At 39.7% G+C, this 19,756-nt stretch overlaps 1 protein-coding gene across 1 annotated transcript in view; it reads left to right on the top strand.

The window, feature by feature from the left end:
• Positions 1–1,016: 1,016 nt before the first annotated feature.
• The window catches only part of CHST1 (carbohydrate sulfotransferase 1), a 36,449-nt gene continuing 17,709 nt past the window's right edge, over positions 1,017–19,756 (top strand). Inside the window, exon 1 of the mRNA XM_058164801.1 lies at positions 1,017–1,112. The gene's annotated coding sequence lies outside the window, so the exon portion shown is untranslated. The remainder of the gene's footprint in view (positions 1,113–19,756) is intronic.

Here is a 19,756-nt window from a genome sequence, read left to right as displayed (position 1 = left end):
GGCGCCTTTAAGTGGGAGAATCCCGTCAGTTTAGCCATCTGGAAATATCAAAGTTACCCGCTGGTTGGACAGCGAGCGGCTCACGTCCGAGGACCTTCGCTACCGAATGACCCGGGGTCGAAGTGATCCGCTGCGCGCCAAATTCCTTGTGCAAGAGAGGTGGGGGGGGGGGGGAACTGCAGAGGAGAGGCCCGAAGGGAGTCCCCCCCTCCCGTTTTATCCAATTAAGGCAGAGCAGAAATGGGTTGTGCGCTGACCCTGGAGAAGGGGCGCGGGAGGGGCCGGCAACCGCTCCTGCTGCAGATCCGGCTCCTTTAAGAGGAGCTCCCTTCAGCTTCTGCCGTCTCAACCGCTTCTTTGCTTGGGTGGAGGGGAGCCCGAGCAGGGAAACAAAAAACCAGACTTGTGCTCTGGTCAAAGCAAACCAGAGGGGCCAAAAACAGGACATCAGACCGCCGGAGGAAGAGAGGAGAGGAGAGGAAGGGCGGGGGGAGGTGTTAGAAAACACGAAGGACTTCTCTAGGTAGCCGCTTCTGCAGACAGACTCGGCTCCGCCAGAGAGGAGAAAGTGAGGTTTTGCTTTTTTTTCCTCGCGCGCCTCTCTCCAGCCTTTCGGGACCGACGCGGCAACTGCGAAGCGCGCTTCCTTCTCTTCCGCCCCTCATCTCCACCCTCCCCATCCTTCCATCCTCTCACAACATCCCCCTCGCCGCCGCCGCCGCCGCACAATCTGAGCGGGGTGGCGGGAGGGGGGGGGGAGAAAGCGGGGGCAGCCGGGACCAGCGCTGCAGAGAGATAAGGCGAAAGCGCGCGGCCGGGGCAGGTCGAGCGAGAAGCACCGCTCGCCCTTCTGGCTCTGGCCGCGCGTGCGCGCGCGCGGAGAAACAGAAAGAGAGAGAGAGAAGGGGCTGGCGGGCGCGAGAGCTCAGCCCCGCGGAGAGAGAGAAAGAGAGTAAGGATGCTTCGCTCGCCGCTGCCGCTCGCTGGGACAGAGGGAGCTTGAGGGGCGGACGGAAGAGAGATGCAGCTACGGTCTCCGGCTGGGAATCTCTGGAGATGAGGCGGGCGCCCGCCGCCGCCGCTGCGTCTGAAGCAGCCCAGCGTTTTTGAAGGTAGTTTATGTGAATGGGAAAAGCAAGGCGTGACGGGGCGCAACCTAAATCCCCCTTGCCTAGGACGCTTGGAGGGGGGGGGGAGAAGTGGGGGGGTGGGTGGGGGGAAGGAAGGTACCGGATCCGCTCTTCTTGGCTACCTGGAGTGTGTGCTGGGGTGGCTTCCCCCCCGCCCCCTCGCCGGCTTTGAAACTGAATTGCTAGAGAAGCGAGGGGAGGGAGCGATGTGATTTCCACACGTGCATTCCCACACCTTGGGGTCGGTGACTGGACAATAAGTAGCACCGCGGGAATGTACTTTTCCGCTGTGAAAACGCCGTTTCGGGATAGCCCAAAACAGGGGGGGGGGCGAGTCTAAATAGTCATTTCTGTGGCTTCAGCTTTGCTAGTTCAGAGCCCCCACTGTCTCTCGTCGAGCTCCCGATTACCGAAGGTATAAAGGTATCGTGTGTTAACCTTAAGAGATCTGTCCGATCTAACGGGCTAATATTGCAAAATCTTTGCAACTGAACACTGAACAGGCTATTCGTCCCTTGAAAAATCTGAAACCGCTCCTTTGCGCCGGCATTCTACTAAAGAATAAAAAAGAAGAGAATCTCTTCCCATCCTTCCTTGAACCATGCTTTCGGCATGATGGTGGGGCATGCAGCGAACTATAGGTAACTGTAATTATGGCTCAGGGAAACATGGTGATCTATGTGTTGTGGTGGAAAGATTCATTTCCAGGTTTCAGAGTTGTAAGAAGTGGCTATAAGTGTATCAGTGCACGGGGGGTGGGGGGGTGGGTCATAAGAATTATTGTCTGTCATAGAAGTCTGCCTTTGTTCACCCAGTGCTGTGAACTGGCTCTGATCCCCAGTAGAAGTTTTTGGTTGGCCTTGTAATATAGAAAAACACAATAGCACAGTATTGGGTGGGGGGAATATTGAAATATATGGATTGCTTCTCCAGCTTGCCAGGATGATAAAAGTTCTAGTTTTGTTCAGAGCTAGAAATGGAGTTGGCTGGAATAGAGAGTCTTGTGGATGCTGCTTTCTTTCCCTGAGGTTCTATAATACTACTTCTGATTTCCAGAGATGATTAGAGCAACAACTGGAGTCCAGAATTCCAAACTCTTAATTTCATATTCTCTATTTAAAGTTCTTTCTCTGCTGATTTGGAATTTCCCCATGTTAATTTCCAAATTGCCCTAACTGTTTCCCAGTTTAATTTGGAAGAATCAGAAGGAAGAAAAATCTATGCCTTTCAACAATCCATTGGTAGAAACAAGCTTTTGTATGGATGAGATACACCCTTACTTTTTTTTCTTTTGGATCTGGGAAAACATTAAAGATTTCGCTGAATGGACAGCATCTCTGTGCTCCTAAATGATATGAAGCACTCAAAGGAATGAGAATGGTATTTAATCCAGATGATTTAATTTATATGGTGCAACAGGTAAAACTGTTATTTCAGTTGAAATGAATAATAATAATATTTTTTTAAAGAACCGGTGTCTCTTATGTGGCATTGGATTAACTTAAACAATATTCTGCTATTTAGAGGAAAGCTTAACCCTTCCCCAGAGAATGAGGCCATGTAACTGGTTAAGATTCTGCCATCTGTAATCTCTCCCCATCTAAAAGCTGGGTTTCGTCTTGCAAAGAGGATTTAGAGAAGATCTGAAACTGAGCAGGCTTCAAGTGAATGAAAATGTTCTTGTTCATTCTTTCCCCCTCTAACACAGCACGTTTTCAGACTTTGCAGGATAGTTCTAGCTTTCAGAAAGAAAGAAAATCTTTTGTAGGTGGGGTATTTCCCTGGAAATGTACACTTTCTAATCTATTTCCATTCATGATAGCAGTTCTCTTGTAGTAGCCAAACTACTTTAATTTATTATGTGCAGATCAGCTATTCATGATGGTCTTGTAAAGTAATTCTATAAAGTAAGTACCAAAATGAAATATAGACATATGTTGATTGTTACAATGACTCCTAAAAAGATTGTTAGGGCAAAAATTGATTTTAAAAATCTAGGGTTTTTAATGGACTCTTTTTTAAAATAAACTTTGGAGTAGTGTAAATATATCTTATTCATAGTTGAAGTGAAACAAATTCCACAGTTCTGTTTATTTTTCAAGATTTTGTTCCATCAACGCAAATGCCAAGATGTCCCGAGAAGGAGGTGAAATAAATATGACTTCTTATTGATATGTTATTTTGGATTTTAAAGGTTGCTAGATTAACAAAGCTCTTAAGCAAGAAATGAAAAGTAAAATCCAGAAGTATTGCTTTAGAAGTAGCCGATAGTAAAATCACTTTAAAGGTGAAAGAGCAGAAACGTTGGAAAAATACAGGCTTTTACTTGAAATCATACTAACCCAGATAGATGCCAAGTACATATTTCTGGGAAGAACATTCCACAACCTGAAGGGGCGCTTTTCTTCTCAAGAACTGCTGTACCATGTTCAGCAGGGACATTCAGAAAAAGTCCTCTGAAGATCTCAAAATCCAGGTAGGAAGGTATGACAAGGCACAGCCTGTTCCTCTTTCCAAACTAGGACCAAATTAAAAGAGCTCCTTGAATTGAGCCCCCAAATATGATGGAGCCAGTGATAAATACTGATGTGATAAGTTCGTTTCTCCCCGTCCAGTTGGTAAATCTGGCATCACGTTTTGAAATTTCTGCCTGTTTTGGTTTTCACCTAAATAAGAAGCCCCATGTTCAGTGTGTTGCTGTAGTTTATGTGTAAATGAAAGCATATTTGTTAGGTAGGAAACTACATCTGACAGGTAAAAAGATTAGAAAGTGTATCCAACTTTAATACTCAGGCTGTGAAAAAATCTTTTTCTCAATACCCTAGAAAGAAGAGCCTTAATTCAAAGCAGTCTGTTGACAACAGTTGAAAATAATTGTGGGACCTTTTGAATAAGCACTTAACTGAATGCAATGTTGTGTTGTCAAGGGTAAATTGAGGAAAAATCAGAAGCTGTATAAGACAGACTGAGAATGAAAAAGAGACAGGTTGATGGTTAAGTTAATAGATTATTTATATTCTTAAGGCCTGTAGAACTGTGAGTAAAATTCTATCCCATGGAGCAATTGCTAGCTTTTAGTACAGTAGTGATTTCATTACTATAAATCAAAGATGGTCCCTGTGGCCCTTAGGATGTTGCTGAAATGCAGTTTCAAGCAGCCTCAAATAGCATGGCCAATGATGAGGGATGCTTGGGGCTATAAATGCTTGTTTCAAATGCAGTCTGCCTCTTACACAAGATTTAGTATTGGATATATTCCAAGTGTTGCACATCTTGAACAAAATTTCCTGTTAGAGGTCTACTAATCCTACTAACTGAGTATCAGAATAACAGAGTTGGAAGGACCTTAGAGTTCTTTTAGTCCAACCCCTGCTCAAGCAGAAAGCTCTACATCATTTCAGACAAATGGCTGTCCACTCTCTTCTTAAAAACCTCCAGTATTAGAGCACCCACAACTTCTGAAGGCAAGTCATTCCACTGATTAATTGTTCTAACTGTCAGAAAATTTCTCCTTAGTTCTAGATTGATTCTCTCCTTGATTAGTTTCCCTCCATTGCTTCTTGTCCTGCCTTCAGGTGCGTTGGAGAATAGGTTGACCCCATCTTTTGTGCCAGCCCCATAGAAATTGGAACACTGCTATCATGTCACCCCTAGTCCTTCTTTTCATTAAACCAGACATACTAGATGTTACAAACAATACAGAAGTTCTCCCTCATAATAAAATGGGTTATTCTTACAGAAGGCAGTTGGGGAAGTGAGAGTTAATACGTTCCTCACCTGTAATTTTCTGTTTATATACCTTAACTTTTTCTTACAGCCAATCTGGCTTCTGTCTCTAGAACTCAGTTCAAGGAAGAAAAAACAAAACAAAACCAGGCAAGGAAAGATTGGAGTGAATAAAAGGGGAGAAGCTTCTGCCCTTGCAGATTTTTCTGTGACTTCTGTACATTTACATATGTAGGATGCACACATACCAAAAATGATTTTTTAAAAACAAATTATCTTAGTTCGGGACATAATTTTTGAAGAAAATCAGCAACTAAATTAAGAGAATCATCTGTTCTAGATAGTAAAATACAAAACTGAGATCTAACTTGGTACAATATTGAAGAACATTTCTTCTATTCACTGACTACAAACTTGCATGGCCATCTGATGAATTTTGAAATGACACTTTTCAAAGATGTACACTTCGGTTATCTTTTCACTTCTATATGTTTTTTTTTTTAGAATCTACAGTGAAGATGCATGGGTTTTAAATTGAGCTAGCTCATTTGCTTCAGATTTCAAACTAAGATAGCTCCTTTCTTTGATTCACCATCCCTAACTTTCTCCTACTAGAAATGTTCATGAAATAATTAAATTGTTCTGAGCTTGGAACAATACCAACCATTTAGAATAGAATAGAATAACAGAGTTGGAAGGGAGATCTTAGAGGTCTTCTAGTCCAACCCACTGCTTAGGCAGGAAACCTTACACCACTTCAGACAAATGGTTCCTCAATGCCTTCTTAAAAACTTCCAGTGTTGGAACATTCACAAACTCTGGAGGCAAGTTGTTCCACTGATTAATTCTGTCAGGAAATTTCTCTTTAGTACTATGTTGGTTCTTTCCTTGATTAATTTCCATCACCAGTTCAACAAACAAAAATGCACAATTGCTTTTAGTTTTCAAACTGTAGTTAGTTGGCTCTGTCCCATATCCTATGTATCCTGAAAAGAATTAGCTCCAGCCAATGCCGGAAGAATTGGAATCCATACATGCTGTGTTACTAGATACTGATCATAGATGATTGGAACTCTTAAAATGTTGTCCCTAAGATGAGGAATGAGAATGAATTGTTTGATTTCAAGTTTAAGACAGAACTTTGAAATACATGTGCATTGTTTCATGATGAGAATATTCACAACATTTCCTTGGTCATGACTACCAAGGGTTAGATCGAAAAAGTGGAATTGTTTATAATCATATGCATATTGATGCAAGGGTTAAGTCATTTGAAATAGCTTGGCTCATAGGCTGAAATATTTTGAAACAATTCCAATAATAGTAATAATGATATACTAACTTTTGTGGATTGTACAGAATGTTAATGTGAAGTATATTGCAATATTTGCATAAAAATTACCCCCACTCTGATCCTACCAACTTAAAAGTATAAAAGATCATAAAGGGTTTTCGTAATAGATTCTGAGGATACAAGTGTACTTATAGTACTTTCTTATAAGAAAGTATGAAGTATAAATATTCAACTGTGGGAATATTCCCAGCATGGAACAATGCACATATATTTCAAAATTTTGTCTTGAACCGAAATCAGACACTCTGTGTTCATATCTGAATCTATGTGGTATGAATAGCTATAGAGATTTAAATTGTCTTCATCATCTACCAGGCAGATAGAAATGTTATTTTAAGGAGACATGTTGGGAATAAGAAAGTTAATGAATTACGTTAAAATAGACTTTTTATAAGCTGGATTTTGACTTGAAAAATAATATGTAATGCAGCTGACCTTTATGTTGCTTTTTCTATGAGTGAGGGCTTAAGTGATTCTGCTGAGTGTTGAACATTTTACTAAAGACGATTTAAGTGATCTGTATGATATATCAAAAAATTATTAGGAGGATTGAAATTGGCTTTACTATTTTTATGACATGCTTTATCTGAGCTTTAAATATGTATACTCTCAATATTTAGTCTCAGACTCTTTCTCTTTTTAGGACATACTCTGTTGTACTGAAAAAGTTGCCAATTCTTGGATTTGTTTGTTAAATGCTATTCAGCTGCTCAGAAAAGTGATTTTGATATCACTGATGTACAAATCTTTCATGTTGGATGCAGTCTGGTAAACCCAGAGATGTTTGAGTTATCTTTAATGAAAGAATTTCTCAATAACCTCCAGTCTTTATCCTCTTGTATGGCAACAGTGCTTCCAGCTATTCAGTATTATTCTGCCCTCCCGCTCTTATGGATATGAGAAAAATAAAACCATGTCAGAGCCTAATTCCTGCATTATGGTTTGCTGTATTCCATGCCTGAAGGGCAGCAGCATTTCATTTCAAGAAACAAAGTTATTCAGTTGAATAGTTAAGGCAGCCAGCAAAGCTATAGTTTGTCACTTCTAGCTGAATTTGTGTTTTACAAACCAACAGTCTCATGTCTGTGGCTGTAAAAGAAGCCCTTATTGAGAAGGAAATGTTTTTCTATGAAGTAATTCATAAAGAAACATAACTTTTTGTCTCACTATACCCAGCAGCTTTACCATTCAACACTCCTAATTTTAAGACCACTTACGTAGATGCACAAAATCATGCTATCATGCCTTCCTCAGACTATGTGCATGCATATGAAAACCAAGTTAGTATAGGATGAATGCAGAGGTGGGCTGCTGCCAGTTCAGACTGGTTCAAGCGAACCGGTAGTTCCGACCAGTGGCTCAGACTGCCTACCCGGTCTAGTGCTATCCTGTCCTATATAATCACCATTTTTTCGATGCTGCACGCATGCACTCACATTTTCAGTTCTGGGCAAACTGGTTGTTACAGTATGTGACGCCCACCTCTGGATGAATGACATAAGATCGAATAGAACTTTCTTAAAACTAGCTGACTATTCTAGCCAATGCATGTTAATACAGAGAATAAAGCCATGTCAGAGCCCAAGTCTTGCCATTATGGCTTGCTATACTCTATGCCTGTAAGGCAGCAGCATTTCAAATATAAAAAACCCAAAGTTATTCAATCAGGTAAGTAGCAAAAGCAGTTTGTTCACTGCTAGCAGGATTTGTGTTTTGCCAATCAACAGTCTTATGTTTTAGGTGTAATAAAAGCATCCATTAGGAGGGGAAAAGCTTTGGGGGGGGGAAATAAGAGAATTTAAAGAGGGAGGCTGTTTTTTTATTAGACAGAACATTTTTTCAGTGCCTCTGTCCTTACGATTTCTGGGGTGAGGTTCAAACATATCTGGAAACCATGGAGCCTAGCTTTGAAAGCAACAGCTTCTTAGCAATGAGAGAAAGATTCTTTGAGTATGATTTTGAGGTAATCTTATTTATCATCAGTTAACAGTATCTCACAAATGCAGAGAGGAACAGTTTCAATCAACAGTTTATATAGATATGACTTAGGTTGCCACTGCTTTCTGTTGCCATCCTGATAAGAGAAATTTGGTACATCTTATTAATGAATAATGTAGGGCGGCATGATTTAGGTAAACGTTTTTGGGATTCTGATGTTGGTATAATAATCTGTAGCAGCACTAGGATCTAGTACATATTTTCTGTTTAATAGTTTGTCATCTAAGGCTATGCAAACCTTTAGCATATCACAGTAGAGCAAGAATTATACATTCTAGTTACATATGGTCAGGAGGTGGGCAACATCAACATCAAGAGATGACTGGAAGGTTAGTTCAAATTCTAGCACTGGACAACTGCTTATGGAATTGATTCAGAATTGTCAAAACAAAGCCTCTATTGAAATACTGAAGTTGATTCCTCTGATTTAACTTGGGCTGTGTCCAGTTAACGTATTCTTGTCAAACAATAAAATCATCCTATTTAGACTCATGTATCTTCGCAGAGTAATCCCCATCCTCCCCCCTCCAGCATCTATCTATACTGCTTTGACAAGATGCTCCTAAAGTTATCTTTCATAAAATTTTACATGATTTCATTTTAAGCTCAACCCAACACAAATAATAAAACTAGACATGTTTAAATCTATTCAGGTATGAAGGCTCATTATCTACATATTCTCTTTGGTATCAAGGGGAACTTGCTTCTGTCCAGATATTGGAAAAGAGCTGTATTAGTCACCCCAATTTCATGACTTTTAGATAAATTGAGGCTGGGAATTCTGGCAAGTGCAATCCCAGTAACTTCTTGGGGATAGCTGAAGTTCAACTCATGTGATTTTGCTATCAGAATAAATGCTAGAGCACACATAAAATGAGATCTTATATATTATATATGTGTATGAATGGGGATTGTTTGAGACTAGGTGTTGCATTATAATCTAAATGTTCTGAGATTGATTGTTATTTCATGTTAAGATCTGTCAGTCACTCGGTGCTACAAACAGGCAACTTTTTTTTTTTGGTCACAACATTATATACAAGCACATATAATGAAAGAAAACAATAGGACAGGAACGGTATGCACTTTTGTGCACTTATGCATGCCCCTTATAGTCTTCTTAGGAATGGGGTGAGGTCAATGGTAGACAGTTTTTGGTTAAAGCTTTTGGGAGTTTGAGAAGAGACCACAGAGTCAGGTAGTGTGTTCCAAGGGTTAACAACTCTGTTACAAAAGTCATATTTTCTGCAATCAAGATTGAAGCAGTTAACATTAAGTTTGAATCTATTGTTTGCTCTTGTATTATTGCGATTGAAGCTGAAGTAGTCTTTAACAGGAAGGATATTGCAATAGATGATTCTGTGTGTTAAACACAGGTCATGTTGGATTCGGCGGAGTTCTAAGTTTTCTAATCCCAGGATTTCAAATCTGGTGGAATAAGGTATTTTGTTGTTTACAGAGGAGCGGAGAACTCTTCTTGTAAAATATTTCTGGACTCGTTCAATTGTATTAATGTCAGAGATGTGGTAATATTGTAGGTAACAGTAGGGAATAGTATTAATAGTAGGGAAAATGCTGGATGTTGATCATTCTGAAAACCAGAGCCTCATATATGTATATTATTTGAGTTGTTTTTGAAATCATTGGCTAAAAGAATATAGTAATTGACTGCTTCTCCAATATGTGGCAAAGTTGAATTAGATAAAAAAGAGAGACATAATTATTTATCGGCTTAGCTAGCTAGTAAATTTAAAAACATAGAGTATACCCTTGTGAAAGAGTAATGGATCTCCATTGAGAAACTGCTAAGATTTAGTAAATTGTTCTTTCTTGGTGACTTGGCACTGGAGTAAGACTTTGTACAATGTAGAAGTATGCTAAAATCTTTTCCTCCATCACAAATACTCTGATTTAAATTCACAACTAAAAGGATACACTATTTCATAAGTCTAAAAACAAATGCTATACTCCAGCGATCTTGTAACTGAAAATGCAGTATACAGAGAGATAATAGTATGGCTACATTATATCTGTGTGAAGTGTAAAGTTAACTTTTAAGTATGCTTATATTCGGATATGTTGACTGTATCAAATAATGACTGGAAGCTTGGCTGAATGAAACTCATCTCTCAGCCTGGTAGGGAATTATTTGGTATGCTGCCATGTAATTCCCAAATGCTGCAGTAGCTCCGAATTTGAATTGGGACTGTGGGGGAAAAAGTTGAGTCATGTGTCTTTATCTTACTCTCTGCATTACATCATACGGGATATCCATGTCTGCTTGAGGAGAGAGAGAGAGAGACAGAGAGAGAGAGAGTGGGGGGGGGGAGAGATCCATAAACACAAACAATAAACTATAAACACAAAGCTTTCTCTGTGTCCCAGCATAACAGATACAGTGTCCTTGCTGACCTTAACAGGGACACTAAAGTGACAGGTCAAGGTAGTTGTGATCATTTTAACTCAGATAAGCAGGGGATTGTGGTCCGAGATGAAAAACTTACTTTGGAAAAGGGAAAGTGTGAATCAGGTATTACACATCAGTCACACAAGAAGAGCAAGGTATCCAAAAAGAGAAGCCACCTTCTGGTTGGTGATTCAATTGTAAGGGATGTAAATTTAGGAAAAGATATGGAGGTTATGAAAGAGGTCAGGTGTCTGCCAGGTGCTACTGCCAGCAGAGACAAGAGACGTATTTTTAAGATAGTCAAGACTGTGATGTTGATGCTATTATACATCTTGGCACAAATGATCTCTCCCAAAAAGATGTACTTTCTGTGCAGAATGATTTCCAGAGCTTGGGGTATGAACTTAGTAGTATAGGTTGTAGGCTTAACATTTTAGAGGTTTTACCAATATAGAAGCAACAAAAGGGAAAGTTTAATGTGTGGCTAAAGGAGTGATGTAAAAGGGAAGGCTTTGGTTTTATGTCTGTATGATGTCTGCAGCTGGTCCAATGGAAAACTGTACAAAAGAGATGGTTTGCAGCCATCAAAGAAAAGAACTGAGTTACTTGACATTAAATTCACAGATTTTCTGGATAAACATTTAAACTGAACAGTGGGGACAGAGAATTAATTGATACAGAACATTTCTGTCCCCAGCAATCTAAAATTAATAGTTATCAGTGCATGTAACATAGATATTTGTGCAGGTAAGATTATCAACCTTGTGCCAAGCATTTAATAGTGAGTGCCATACCATGTGCACTAATCAAACAGGTGGCAAGAAAGTAGGGGCAGTCAGGCATAACTCATATAACTATAACTCATATAGACTTCACAGAAGATTATGTTGAAAAAGCTCTTCGCAAACTGAAACCATCTTTATCTATTGGACCTGATGGACTATGTGCATACTTCTTAAAAAAACCTTTCCACTAATATAGCAGAACCCCTAAGCATAATCTTCGATAAAGCTTTCAAGACTGGTTCCTTTCCCAAACTTTAGTCTCCAGCCACAGTCATCCCTATCTTCAAAAAAAGGAGATCCCAGCCTAGTTGAAAATTACAGACCAATCTCTCTATGCTGCATCACCTGCAAAGTAATGGAATCTATCATCAACCAATCCATTACCGTCCGCCTAGAAACAAACAACCTACTCTCTAATAAACAATTTGGTTTCAGAAAAAAATTATCATGTAACTTACAACTTCTCCACTGCAAAAACATATGGACTACTAATCTTGATCAAGGCAAAGCAATAGATGTAATCTACATAGACTTCTGCAAAGCTTTTGCCTCAGTAGTACACGATAAACTTCTCCTAAAACTAAAATCCTATGGCATTTCAGGACCCCTTCACAATTGGATAACTGCTTTCCTGTCAAACAGACAACAAGTGGTCAAAATTGGCAATGCTCTATCAAATCCTGTCCCTGTCAAAAGTGGCGTTCCTCAAGGTAGCATTCTTGGACCAACAGTCTTCATACTATACATAAATGATCTCTGTGACCATATCTCAAGTTATTGTGTTCTCTTTGCTGACGATGTCAAACTATTTAACACCACCAACAATAGTAATACCCTTCAAAAAGACTTTGATTTTGTATCCAATTGGTCTAAAATTTGGCAACTCCAAATCTCAACCAGCAAATGCTCAGTCTTACATATTGGAAAAAAGAACCCAAACACTTAAGTACAAGCTCGATGGACATTACCTTGTAGATGACCCCCACCCCATTAAAGACCTTGGAGTTTTCATATCAAATGATCTAAGTGCCAAAACCCACTGCAACTATATAGCAAAAAGGGCTCTAAGAGCTGTAAATCTAATTCTGCATAGCTTCTTTTTCAAAAACTCTACACTACTAACCAGAGCATTCAAAACATTTGCCAGACCCATTCTTGAATACAGCTCATCTGTCTGGAACCCATACCACATCTCTGACATTAATACAATTGAACGAGTCCAAAAATATTTTACAAGAAGAGTTCTCCGCTCCTCTGTAAACAACAAATTACCATATTCCACCAGACTTGAAATCCTGGGATTAGAGAACTTAGAACTCCGCCGACTCAGACAAGACCTGTGTTTAACACACAGAATCATCTATTGCAATGTCCTTCCTGTTAAAGACTTCTTCTTGTATTGTTCAATAGCAACAATACAAGAACAAACAACAGGTTCAAACTTAATGTCAACCGCTTCAATCTTGATTGCAGAAAATATGACTTCAGTAACAGAGTTGTTAATGCTTGGAATACACTACCTGACACACTGGTCTCCTCTCCAACTCCTAAAAGCTTTAACCAAAAACTGTCTACCATTGACCTCACCCCATTCCTAAGAGGACTATAAGGGGCATGCATAAGTGCACAGAAGTGCCTACCGTTCCTGTCCTATTGTTTCCTTTCAATATATGTGCTTGTATATAATGTTGTGACAAATAAATAAATAAAAATAATAAACAACACAGGTTATGTAGACAGTAAACACAGGATCAATCAAAATGGACTCAAGTGTCTATACGCCAATGCACAGAGTTTGAGAAATAAACAGGGTGAATTAGAAATTCAAGTAAATGAGGGCAGATATGATATTGTTGCCATTATGGAAACTTGGTGGGGTGAAACCCACAAATGGAACATACAGCTAGAGGGATTTAAATTATTTTAAAAAAAAACACACCAGACCAAATAAAAGAGGAGGTGGAGTTGCACTATATATAAGAAATAACTACATCTCTACAGAAATGGAGCACAACAATGACGAAAACTGTCTTGAATGCATTTGGGTTAATATTAAAGGGGAAAAATGATATTGCCATAGGTGTATACTATAGAATACCGAACCAAAGAGAGGAAATAGATGAACTTTTTGCTAGTCAGCTAATTAAGATATGTAGGAAGCACATACCAATAGTAATGGGGGATTTTAACTACCCTGACATGAACTGGGAGACAAACTCCATGAAGTGGAAAATCCAAGAGGTTCCTAACAAACAGTCAACTTTGTTTCCCAAAAAGTAGAGAAGGAAACAAGGGGATCAGCCATATTGGACTTAATTCTCACTAACAGAGATGAAATAATAGAAGGTGTTGAAGCTACAGAACCTTGGGGGCAAGTGATCATGCAATATTGGAATTTGACATTATGCAAGCACAAGTAGTACAACAAAGTCAGCTAGAGTCTTGGAATTTAAGAGAGCTAATTTCAATAAACTTAGAGCTTGGGAAGGATTTCATGGATGAGAATTCTCAAGTGGAAAACAACTTAAGAAGCTTGGGAAATTTTGAAAAGTGAAATTATAAAAGTCCAGTCTAACTCAATACCAATGAAGAAGAAAAATAACAGCTCTCAAAAGAAACCAGCATGGCTGCATAAAGAACTCTCTGACAAATTGAAAGACAAAAAGGTCAAGTATAAAAAATGGAAAGAGGGGCACATAATTAAGGCAGAATATCAGCAAATAGCCCAAGCATGCAAAGATGAAGTGAGGAAAGCTAAGGCTCACAATGAACAAAGGCTTGGGACAAAAGTAAAAAACAACAACAAAAGCTCCTTCCAACATGTTAAAAACAAGAAAAAAGTCAAGGAAACAATTGGTCCATTGCTGGGAGAAAGTGTCAAGAAGGTGACAAGCAACAGGGAGAAAGCAGAACTACTTAACTCTTTTTTTGCATCTGTCTTTACACAAAGGGAAAAAACAGTCCAACCTATCAAAAACAGCACCACAAAAAACAGATTAGGAACACAAGTTAAAATAGAGAAGAAAATGGTAAGTGAGCAGCTATCTACCCTAGACGAGTTCAAATCACCAGGACCAGATGGACTACACCACAAGATTCTGAAGGAACTGGCAGACGAGATCTCGGAACCACTGAAATATATCTTTCAAAGATCCAGGAGCACCGGGAAACTGGCAGAAGATTGGAAAAGAGCTGATGTAGTTCCCATCTTCAAAAAAAAATAATAATGAAAAAATAGATCCAGGAAACTACAGACCTATCAGTCTGACCTCAATACAGGGAAGATTCTGGAAAAGATAGTCGAGCAATGAATCGACAAACACCTAGAAGCAAACAAAGTAATAGCCAAAAGCCAATATGGGTTTGTCAAAAACAGATCATGCCAGACTAATCTTGTTGCATTCTTTGACAAAGTGACAAAATAAGAGGACCAGAGGAATGCTGTCGATATAATTTACTTGGACTTCAGTAAGGCATTTGATAAAGTAGACCATAACCTACTACTAGATAAAATAGAAAAATGTGGGTTAGACAGCATCACCACCAGATGGATTCGTAACTGGCTGACCAACAGTACTCAATGTGTAGTCCTCAATGGAACTGCATCTACATAGAGAGAAGTATGCAGTAGGGTACCCCAAGGCTCTGTTTTAGGCCCAGTACTCTTCAACATCTTCAACAATAATTTGGATGAGGGGATAGATGGGGAACTCATCAAATTTGCAGACAACACCAAACTAGCAGGAATAGCCAACACTCCGGAAGATAGGCTTAAGATCTTAACAAACTTGAACACTGGGCGCTATCTAACAAAATGAAATTCAATGGTGAAAAAAGTAAGGTTCTACATTTAGGCAAGAAAAACAAAATGCACAGGTACAGTATATGTGGTACCTTGCTCAATAGTAGTAGCTGTGAGAGGAATCTTGGAGTCCTAGTGGACAACCACTTAAATAGCCCGTTTCCCCAAAAATAAGACATCCCCTGATAATAAGCCCAATTGGGCTTTTGAGCCCATGCGCTAAAATAAACCTCCCCCTGAAAATAAGCCCTCCCCGAAAATATTTAAATGCAGAGCTGGAAATCAGGTAAGATGACAAGAGGAGCCCCATCTTTCTCCACAATAAGACCTCCCCAAAAATAAGACCATTGCTTATTTCGGGGTTCAAAAAATATAAGACAGGGTCTTATTTTCGGGGAAATACGGTATGAGCCAGCAGTGTGCAGCAGCTGCCAAAAAAGCCAGCACAGTTCTAGGCTGCATAAACGGAGGGATAGAATCAACATCACGTGAAGTGTTAATACCACTTTATAATGCCTTGGTAAGGCCACACTTGGAATCCAGTTTTGGCTGCCACAATGTAAAAAAAGATGTGGAGACTCTAGAATGAGTACAGAGAAGAGCAACAAAGATGATATAGGTACTGGAACCATATGAAGAACAGTTGCAGGAACTGGGTATGTCTAGTTCAGTGTTGGCGAACCTTTCACGTTCTTGTGTGCCGCCTGCATGCCGGAAGTGGCACACGAAACCACCCCGAGGCAAATGCGCAGCCTCACCGGCTCCCATCACGTTCCTGTGCTCAAACGTGTGCTGGCCAGTTGGCCTTCATACACGTGGTGTTGGCGACCCCGGAAGTGCAGCGGTCCATCGCACATGCATGTTGGCGAACCTATGGCATGCGTGCTGCCTCACACTTGGGTGTTGGCGAACCTATGGCACGTGTGCCACCTCACGCATGTGCGGTCCGCTGGCACCGCACGCACATGACGGCCAGCTGACCGGTGTGCATTTGAGCACAGGAATGCAACAAGGAGCTGGCGAGGGCACGCATTTGCCTTGGGACAGTTTTGCATGCCGCTTCTGGCACGCGTGCCATAGGTTTGCCAACACTGGTCTAGTTTAATGAAAAGAAGGACTAGGGAGACATGATAGCAGTGTTCCAATATCTCAGGGGCTGCCACGAAGAAGAGGGAGTCAAACTATTCTCCAAAGTACCTGAGGGTAGAACAAGAAGCAATGGTTGGAAACTAATCAAGGAGAGAAGCAACTTAGAACTAAGGAGAAATTTCCTGACAGTTCGAACAATTAATCAGTGAACAACTTGACTCCAGAAGTTGTAAATGCTCCAACACTGGAAGTTTTTAAGAAGATATTGGATAACCAATTGTTTGAAGTGGTGTAGGGTTTCCTGCCTAGGCAGGGGGTTGGACTAGAAGACCTCCAAGGTCCCTTCCAACTCTGTTATTCTGTTATTCTTTCAGTCTCATTTCTTGAGTATCCTAAATCTCCTAGAGCATTTGCTGTTGACAATCATGTTTAGAGCCAGCCCCCAAATCCTGAGTCACAGTATTGTTTCCATGGAAACAGACTTGTTCGTTATAATGCATTTTAGGGATAGTGAAAATATAGTACAGATGCTGCTAGGGATTGGACCTCTGCCAGAATCATATTGGCAAGAGAGATGCGAGATTTCATAATGCTGGGTGAGGGGCTCATACTTCATTCTCTACCACTGTAGAAAGAAGTCTTGTGAAAAACATGTAATATACCCGTGTTTGTATGACAGCTAAGCCATGAAATTTACAGGCACATTTCCTAATCATACAACATTCTTACCTGTTGCTGTGATAGCTGAACTTTCTATTCTTCAGCATTGTTGCCAAAAAACAAAACAGAACAAAAAAACAACATTGAGATATACTATTGCATATTCAAGACTGCAATGGACAAGAAGAATAGTGAAACTACTGACTTGGCATTATGAATGTCAGCTTATTATCTGGGTTATTACTATATTAAATCCATCAAGCTAATCTCACGGTCATAAATGAAACTTAAACTCTGAATACCAAAACTCAGGTCACTGAGTAACAATGTTCAAATTAATAAACATAAGGGAAAATTTAAGAGAAGAGAGAGCCAAAACCAAAAGCCAGGAATTTCTTCATAGCTAGCAGCCCAATTTAAAGAGCTGAACCTAGATAGCAGTATGTAGTATCAGAGGCAACATTGTTATAGGAGCTCTGCCATTTTTAGGCTGATTCCAGAATACTAGAAGTCTCTGAGCAAAATTATGTGTGTTTTGGTTTGGTTTCCTTCAGCAAGTTGTTCCTCGGTAGCTCTGCTTGGTGTAACAATCTATTTACACAGTTCTCCATCTCTGATCTAGGACTTTAGGTAACAATATTCCCAAAGATTGGTGGGGTGGGAGCATTCTGTTGGGTATAGACAATATAGTGGGGATATTGTTGCTGGCTCAACATAAGTGCTCAGCTCTTGGGTCTCCTCCTCCTGTTTTCACTTCTCCCCTAAAACAAGAGTATGATTGCAAGTCAGCAGATGTCAAATCTTTGCTGATGTAATCCCAAACGAGGGACCCTCTGTGGGCATCAAGAAATAAAATTGAAAGTTAATACTAAACTTCAAGTGAAAAACCATGTGTTAATAATTATGCCCACATCTATTTTCTGACTCTTCCCCACTGTGTTCCATACATAGAAACCTGAAATATCTTTCCCAGTAGGGATGCAGCCAGCATGGGCAGGAAAAAAGAAATCGATTCAGATCTATCCAGAAAGCAAGGTTAAGTCAAAAAATAAAGATGGAAAATGATGAAGCTAATCTGAAATAGGGGTGTGGCGGATTAAACCTGCAGATTAAAATAAATGGGTAAAACTGTCAGAAACATGTTGCTTTCATGTGGGTTGAATCTCAGGCCTTTGTGTGGAAAAGCTTGTGTTGTTTTCCTGATGTTAAGTGAATAGTTACGAAGGCTTGAGGGCAGAACACCTTACTGCCCCCCCCCCGAATTTAGCCACTCATGCCACTCTCTCAGAAAGCTTGCTGGGATATTTTCCTTCCCTTTTCCATTCAGTTAGAGTGGACAGAGTCCAGCTTTCAAGGTGGTAGAGAACATTATAATAGTCTTGTTTCATCATTACCAAATGGGAAACCCTGCTCGTGTTCCCTATGTTTTTCACTTTGTTGCTTTTCCACACCTTGAAAAGGTCTCTGTGGTACACGCAAAGTACACAATGGAGACATGGGTATTGCTTTTAACTGCTTACTTACTTTTTACTGCTTACTTTTTCCCCTCCAAGCTAGCAAAAGATTCTAGAAGTGTATTTCATTTATTTATTAAATTTATACACTGCCCCTCTCACTGTCAAGTGACTGGGTGGCTTATGTGAAGTTCTGGGAATAACCTTCCCTAGTTTTGATAATTTTCCTTCTATTAATCCTGAACAGAAATAAAAGAAATAATAGCATTGTATTAAAGGTCCCAGGAAGGGTTTTATTCTCCCACAACCCCTGTTTTATATGCCTTTGAGTCATTAACTACTGGTGACTGCCTAGACAAGTCCCTGCAGGGTTTTTGTTTTTTTTTGGCAAAGTTTTCCAGAGGGGGAAAGACTGAGTGGTGCAAGATCACCCAGTTGGCTTTGTGCCTAAGGCAGCACAAGAATTCACAATTTCCCAGTTTCTAGCTCAACGTCTTAACTATTACACCGAACCTTTCAGTTTGGTACACATGATTACTTACCATATGAAATTTTACTTTCATGCACTGACTTTGAAACATGAGATATATTGTGGTTTACAGATAATTTGGGAAGTCTTTGGTGATTATTTACACCAGGGTTACCCAAATTGTGAGACATAGCTCCCTTGGGAAGGCGCAGACAAAATCCAGGGGAGATATGAAGAACCTTTTACTTCAACCTTTTATGTTTTTATTAAAATATACTGGTAGTTTCATTGTATTGTTTTACTGTTCATTGGTGCTTATTTTGCTGTTTGGATCTTTAGGGGAGATGTGTTTAAGATTACACTGAAGGAAGGTGTGATGGCAAAAATGATTAACAACCCCTAATTTATTTATTTATTTTATTTTTATTTTATTCGATTTTTATACCGCCCTTCTCCCGAAGGACTCAGGGCGGTATACAGCCATATAAAAAATCCACAATATATACATTAAAACAAGATTAAAACAAAACATATTACAAGGTGGCCGGAATTTAAAGCAATTTAACAAACCTTAAAATATAAATTACCCCAATTAAAATTTAATAAAACTTTTAGGCCAGTTTAGGCTAAGTGTGAGGTAAATTAGGTTCAGCCTGGTATCATTTGATCTGGAATTGCAATTTTCAGAGGACATATTGGTTAGATATTTTGGAACCGCACTCACAACACTTTGGGAGGGTGCTAGATTGGGAAAGTTGATATACATATATATATAAAGATGAAGAATATGTTTGGTTAGGCTATCCTGAAAATCTTCTCTTGCTCTTCATATAGAAGTTTAGTGTTGGGCTCTGATTGCCAATGGCAGTGCAGCTGCCTTGT

The sequence above is a fragment of the Ahaetulla prasina genome, chromosome 1 (genome assembly GCF_028640845.1).
Source record: "Ahaetulla prasina isolate Xishuangbanna chromosome 1, ASM2864084v1, whole genome shotgun sequence".
In the NCBI taxonomy this organism is placed as follows: domain Eukaryota; kingdom Metazoa; phylum Chordata; class Lepidosauria; order Squamata; family Colubridae; genus Ahaetulla; species Ahaetulla prasina.
The sequence above is the reverse complement of the archived record's forward strand: the minus strand, read 5'-3'. Positions and strand labels throughout refer to the sequence as shown.